The 7,269-nt window shown below is 39.2% G+C and overlaps 1 pseudogene; it reads right to left on the bottom strand.

The window, feature by feature from the left end:
• Positions 1 to 3,951: 3,951 nt before the first annotated feature.
• LOC140946814 (probable ATP-dependent DNA helicase RecS) lies at positions 3,952 to 6,421 on the bottom strand (annotated as a pseudogene).
• Positions 6,422 to 7,269: the final 848 nt, after the last annotated feature.

The raw sequence follows: 7,269 nt of genomic DNA, 5'->3' as shown, positions 1-7,269 counted from the left end.
ATGATGTGGAACTTTACAGGTCAAGCTGTACTGATTCCAAATGTAGAGGGTTTAGAAAACATCCTCCAAGACAAAGATGCTTCAGTCAAACCTCAGAAGAATGTGCTCCTTTTAAATCCCAGTGACATCTTTATCCAGAGTGATCAAGGAAAAACAGATGTTTTGGAAAGTGCTGTTGATGCTTTTTTGCTGGAAGTTCTTGATGATGCATTGAACAAATTGCCACCAAGCAGAAAAAAGCTTAAGGACATGACTGAATCAGAGCTCAATTCTTTCATTTCAAATGCTGACTGGAATACTCAAGCGAGATACAAGATCAAAGTCCCAAAGGATACTGACCTTGTTAGTTGTAGAAGTCCAGTTACAAAGAGTAATGTCCATGTTTTACCTTTATCTCTTGAAGATAACAGCACAGTTGTTGGAACAATGAGTATTCTTGATCAACTTGCAATAGATTTTTCATTACCGAATGAAAAGAAGGGTCCAGAGTACCTTCCATTTGATTCTGTGTCAGGTACATTTGATGTTCACTCGGCTAGATCTCACTTTGAATTGCTTATTAGTCAGCACAACCATCAAAGTAATATGGGCGAGTTGGAAAGGCAGTTGCGCAGCCGAGAAAGAGAAATTGATGGGGCTACTGATGAAGAGTTGGAGACTGAAGAGGAGTGTCCAGGGGTAGCTGAACACGATTCAACAGAATGTTCTGCGACAACTCTTGAGGGTGAGCGTCGGCGGTTTGAAACAGAGGACAAACCTTTCTGGGAGGTCTTTAACTGTATATCTTCTAAGCTGTCTGACACAATTGTATCAAACAGTGAGGAGAGCTACCTGGCCTTTGTTAACAGCCCTGAGCATAAACTAAAGGTAAATGTAAAAGACCACTTGAAACGATCTCTCCTTCATATCGCTGTAGAACAGGGTCATGATAGTTTTGCTAAATGTTTGGTTGATATGGGTCTCGAAGTGAATAGCAGAGAGGGATGTGGCATTACTTCCTTGAGTCTTGCAGTGTTACACAAGAATACAACCATTTGTAAATTCCTAGTGGAATCAGGAGCAAGATATTCTGGTCCATTGTTCACAAGTATTCCCTCTCCATTGTGCATGGCTGAAAGGCTGCAGCATGCTGAAATTTTGCAGATATTTTCTGAGGATCAGGATGAGTCAGAAGATGAAAATGAATTGATCCGTCTGATTGATAGCACATTTTCTAAAGGTGGCAGTAGTGGAGGGGACAGTGTTGACACTCAAACAGAGGTTAATCGTTCTTGTCGTGGATTTGTCACGCCTGTTGTTGGGGATGTAGGAACTTGCAAGACAAACAGTGCTGCTATGTCCAGGTCAGGTTCCTACAAATGGGTTGGTCTTTGTCCTGGTGACCTTCACAATAAAGGCTACTTTTGTGAAGCAGCATTCAAAGTCCATGGGTCATCAGGTCTTCATTACATCCTGTTAGAGGTTATGAAAAGAAAGAAATTGACCTCTGAATTATTTAAGAAAAAGAAATTTCAGGAGAATAACCTCATCCAAGTAAGGGAGGCAATCCGTGATGTCTGCAAGGCCTATGGTATTGCTGCAGCTTTGGAATTTTCAGAGAGTGAGTCATTTCCAGTTCAGCAGGAATTGCGGGGTGCTGCAGATGTGAGTACGTTGCTTTTGGACAAATTTAAGGACTGGATTTCAGAATCATCTGAAAATGATGTTTCTTTCCAGCACCGGTCAACCACATTTCTTGTTTATGGTCCACTTCAGAAATTGTATGATGCATCAACTGCATACGGAGATGGCTATGCACGTGAAGTTGTGTACCAAGCACAATTACCAATTTATGCGCAACTTGGATTTAGAAATTATTACACAGAAGTTTTCCGTCATGTTGTCAATTTTCTCGCAAAATGGCCACTTGCAACAAGAAGGTTATTGCAGCAGAACTGTTCTGTCAACCTTAGTGGGAAAAAAGGACATGGTATTGAGCTTGATGGTTTTGTAGAATCGGAAGTTGTGCAGCCCCTAAAGAAGTATGCTAATGGACACACAACTGTGACCATGTGTGAAAGACTGATGGCGAACATTGACATGTTGAAAATGGTGAGAGCTTCCTACATGGGTAAAGATGGATTCGATGTGCATCATACATCACGACACTCTGAGCAAACAGCCTTTCCTGATCAGCTTAAGGGAGCATGGTTTTGTCTACAAAAAGGATTTTTCACAAACAGCGGCCGCAAGGAAGTGGAATGCTACCCAGTTGATCAGAAGGGAAGCACAGAAGGAAAGATTCCCAAGAACCTGATCAAAGTGGTGGAAAAGGGACAGGCAAAAATAAAAGAGAACTTTAAGGCAAAGCTCTTTGAGAGCTTTCCAGATTTAAGGTATGAAATATTGTCATCATAATTTGTAAAACCAACACTGTTTTAAAGTGGAGAATCGCGTTGTTGTAGGTAATTAAGTAATGATTTCAAACGGAAATATTATTGTTATGCAGAAAAAAGGAAAAAAGACTAGAATCTGGTTATTAGGAGTTGCTTAATGGTTTTTCCCCGGTTGCAAATTGTGTATTACAGATTAAAGTAACTTTCATTTTGCCATGTAAGTGATTTTATGAAAGGTAATGGAGACGCAACTTTGAATTTGATTTGAACCTGACAAAAAAATTGTTCTGTAAAATAATTGGGAGTTCTTACCCCTTTCCATGTCTTAAGTACCGCAGGAGTTTGTGCACAGACTCAAAATGTAGAAGAACCTCCATCATAATTATACTGTGAGGGTGAAAGGTTAAAGAGGAGATTTTGGATGTTGATATTCACATTAACCTTCTTTTGTCTCAGCCAATAGGACGGTGTGCTTTTTTCTCTTCACATTCTACATGTACCAAATGTATGTTATCATAAGCTCCTGGCTGGGAACAGTCATGCTATGACTATTTCAGCTATCTCGTAACAGTGTTTTGTTGCAATATCAACAACCAAACTCTTCACTACGGGGCATGTAGTCTCAATAGAGCAAGTTAGTCATAAAAAGTAAGCAAGAAGAAATCACGTGCAATCACTATTTTAATCATTGGAAAATGCCAGTTTTTTTAAAAAAATAACATATGCATTTACAAGTATGTTTTCAAAGCATTTTTATCAGTCATGAGTACTTGTCTTACTGAAGAGACCAACAGCAGCAGATGGAAGTGTTTTTCTTACATGTAGCCATTTACAGCAATGAGTATGGACTGGTAATTAATTTTGGGAGAGGAAAGTGGGTGAGGAATTCCCAGAAAACGTTTATTGGAGAAAAGGAGGGGATTGGGCTATAAAATATGCCAAGGCATTAGTTTTTCTTGGTGCCCTTGACTTTCATACAGTAGGAACTCCAGCTGCTCTCTTCCTCTCTACCTGACTTCGCAGGTATTAAAAGCTTGATCTGAATGTTCACAATGACTAAAACCTCAATAAGAATGCTTGTAATGATGAGTTCAACTATAAACAAGTGTTATGCGTACAGAAAAAACTGCCTTCTGAAAGCCATTAATTTCAGGCTTAAGTCTATCTTCATTTGCATTGAAAAAAAAATTGCAGGGTATCCCTCTTTTCCTCCCATAATTGATGACCTTTCCCTACATTTATTCACGAAAAAGAGCAAGGCCAAATATTATTAATAATTATCAAATGTACAGTGTTAATGCTTTCACAAGTGATATTTTGATTCAATCTGCTTCATGTATGGTACTGATATGGAGAATTCATTCAATTGTTACGCCTTTAAGCCCCAATATCCTCATATAAATTCTCCAAACTGATCTATATATATTTCCTTAAAGAATGAGTTGAGAGAATTTGAAAAAAGATCATAGCATTTTCCTTTCGGTGACATTTTGTGAATTCTCATAACCTTTCCCTTTGATTGTCTATTGATTTTTTCAGGAGAAAATTGATGTTGGTCACTATTCATTTGTATTGGGACTTAAACGGTTAAAACCTTTCTTTACCCATTGTAAAAAGGGTTAACAAACAGAAGTTACACATATGCAGTGTCCATTGTTCTCTGGCTCCTTACTTTCATTACTGGCACTCTGGGAAATCTTAGTTTTCCCTTAGTAATCATAAGCTGGGCAAGGCCATTGGGCTGCTTTAAATTTCTCCAAGAGTAACCAAAATAAGCACAGACCCACCACCACAGAATCAACCCACTGGGCTCTTGCTGGGTGTAACAATAACATTATAAATTTTTTTTCCACACTGTTTAATAATATACAGTCAGGATCCTGATGTAGTTCACTTTGTATTTTATAAAATATTATCTCAATAAATGACTTTGAACTAAGGGACTGCATCAGATTTTTTTAGAGTTGAGGGGTGGTGTTGGGATTTTTGACTTTACACTTTTTGAATACACAAAGCAATTAATTGCCTTTTGTGAGGTCAGCACACATTCAAGGGTAGCTGTCTTAAGAGCTATTACCCATAATTCATGTACATGCAACTTGTTACCACTGTTGCTTTCTAACAGCCTCCTGATGGTAAAATATTACTCATACAGTCAAACCAGGAAAACAGTGAACACCAGAAATATTTTAGGAATGTTATTGTTATACAAGAAAAAAGCCAATCAGGCATGAGAAAACTAACCACAAGTAGCAACGGTAATTGGTTATTTATTAGTTTGTGGTTTTGTGGCCAGTTCCGGTGTCCTGGTCTTTGCTGTGATTGGTCATAACACAATAAACATTCCCGAGAAATTTCAAAAGTTCACGGTTTTGTCGCATTGTTTATCATCTATTCTAAGAGAGCCACGCTTTACAAGTTGAAGAACACTTGGCATCTACCATCAACCAACTCTACAACATTCCCAAAAGTTAGATAATTAATTGTCATCCTCTCTTCAAGACTTCTAATGTTTTCTTTTATGAATCCTTTAAAAATCAGAAACTGGATAAATTTAGTTGCATTGTTCACATTTAGAAATTGGTCTTTCCCCTTTCCATACTGTGCGACTGTGTTAAATCTTTGTGTAATGATCGTTTTGGCCTTTGACCCCATATAAGTCATTGCCAAGTCAGTCAGTTTTGGTTTTCCTTCAAGTGCACTGATTTGGCGTAAACAATCAATGATGTTTCTCGCATGAAGCGTCAAGTCCTTTTGTTCCTGGAAACTGTCTTCTTGACAGATATCACAGCAGTTACATGCCTCACCCAGATTCTCATCAGAATATCTTGCGACGAATTGTTGTTTACAGAGTGAGGTTTGCATGCAGAAGTCTGTAAGGGAATTTAGGAGCGTTAAACTGTCCTCACTAAAAGACATGGCAGCTACATTTCGCAGATGAAATGACCTATCAGCAAAGCGAAAAAGCAGAATACAGGAACAATTGTCACCATCGCGACCTCCTCTTCCTGATTCCTGGACGTAATCCTCCAGTGATGATGGAAGAGTAAGGTGTATGACAAACCTGACACCCTTCTTATCAATTCCCATCCCAAAGGCATTAGTGCAACACATTACTTTGATTTTGTCTTCAAGCCACATGTTAGCATTTCGAATACGTTCACCACCTTCCATTCCTACATGGTAGTATGTTGCAGGAATGCCCCTTTCCTTCAACTCAAAGGCCATTTCAACAGTGTCTGCTTGGCGAGCACAGTAAACAATTCCACACAGACCATCAAAATCACTGCTTACTATCTGTGCTACTTGATCTTTGGCCTTTATTCCTTTTTAGCGATCACGGAAGAGCAGAGGTTATTTCTACGACATGGCAGTCTCACTTCTTCGGGGTTTTCCATCTGAAGTGCTGTGCTGATAATCGATAAAGTCTGTTTTATTGCTGTACCAGTAAGGGCAACAAATGGCAATCCATACTTTCTCAAAATACCCAGTTGTTGGTAGGCAGGTCTAAAGTCCTTTCCCCAGGTATCTATACAATGGGCTTCATCCACAACAAACATTTTCAGTCTATTTTCACATCTTAAAGCGTCCAGACAACTTTGGAAGCTGTCTGTAATTACAGCTTCAGGGCTAATAAATACAAACTGGTACTGACAATCGGGCTGCTTTAAATTGTGGAGTATATTTTTCCTATCATCATCACTTAAAAGGGTGTTATAGTAGCACGTGTTTATCCCATACCCTCTAAGTCTTGCAACCTGGTCACACATCAGCATCAAGATTGGTGAAATTATAATGGCCAATCCGGGCGCCATAATGCAAGGTAGTGTATATACCACTGTCTTCCCACCACCAGTTGGTATGACAACAATCACATCTTTGCCAGATAAAATTTTTGAAATAGCATTCCACTGCCCTGGCCTGAAGTTGGTGTGGCCAAAAACAGTCTGCAAAACTTCCAGCGGGCTCTTGGATCCAAAAGTATACTCCCCAGTGAATACAGAGTTTTGGGCAAACAAGGGGGTGTCACCTTGGGTAATTGCAAGTGTATGCAGTATTAAAAATAATAATATTGATTATAAGTCGCAACTTCCTTAGTCTTTAAGTCTTTACCAGAAAGGGAATAATAATTAAAAAATGAAAAAACATGACTTGACATTTAAACATAAAAGTAAAATGTGGGATACACCGAATTCACACAACAGAATTGTTAATACCATCCATCTTAGACTGACAATATTGTATTTTAAATAAAGGAACAACCAAAGGCAATATTTATTTACCCTTCTGCCTGGAATAAAACACTCGACGTAAATTTTGTCCCCAGCAAACCACGTGCGAAAGCTTTGTCTGCTAGTAGAGTTGCCAACTTCTTCCACTTGAACAACACATGGTCGGTCTCCAAGAGCTCTCAGTTTCCCACAGTGGTGTAAAATTAAACCGTATAGCTTTGCCGCTTCTCTTCTTGTTTTGGCAACAATTTTGGCTCCAAATACACCTTGTTCCTCCACGCTCACATTATACTCTGAGTAACTACCAACAGTACACAACTGCAGAGGATAACACATCTTTCATCACTCGATTAAATCGAAAGGAAAAAAGATGTTTAAGTATCGTGTTGAGGTAAACAAAATAAGGAGCTACTAACCGTTTCTAAGCGAAATCTGCTTAAGCGCGCGATGGCATCTGCCGATTCCTTGCCGTGAAGTTGCTGGAAAAGGGTCTTGCATCGCACTTCGTCTACATTGATGTTTCAGGGCATAGTACGAAAATGCTGGATCATTCCGGCTCCCTTGGCGAAGAAATTAGTAACACTGGCGTCCTGAAAACATTTCCAGCAAGTGGTTTTTCCGCCTTGCTTTGCTCTCTGTAAAGGTCGTTCAGAAAGCGAGAC

This window comes from Porites lutea, chromosome 1 (genome assembly GCF_958299795.1).
Source record: "Porites lutea chromosome 1, jaPorLute2.1, whole genome shotgun sequence".
In the NCBI taxonomy this organism is placed as follows: Eukaryota; Metazoa; Cnidaria; class Anthozoa; order Scleractinia; family Poritidae; genus Porites; species Porites lutea.
The sequence above is the reverse complement of the archived record's forward strand: the minus strand, read 5'-3'. Positions and strand labels throughout refer to the sequence as shown.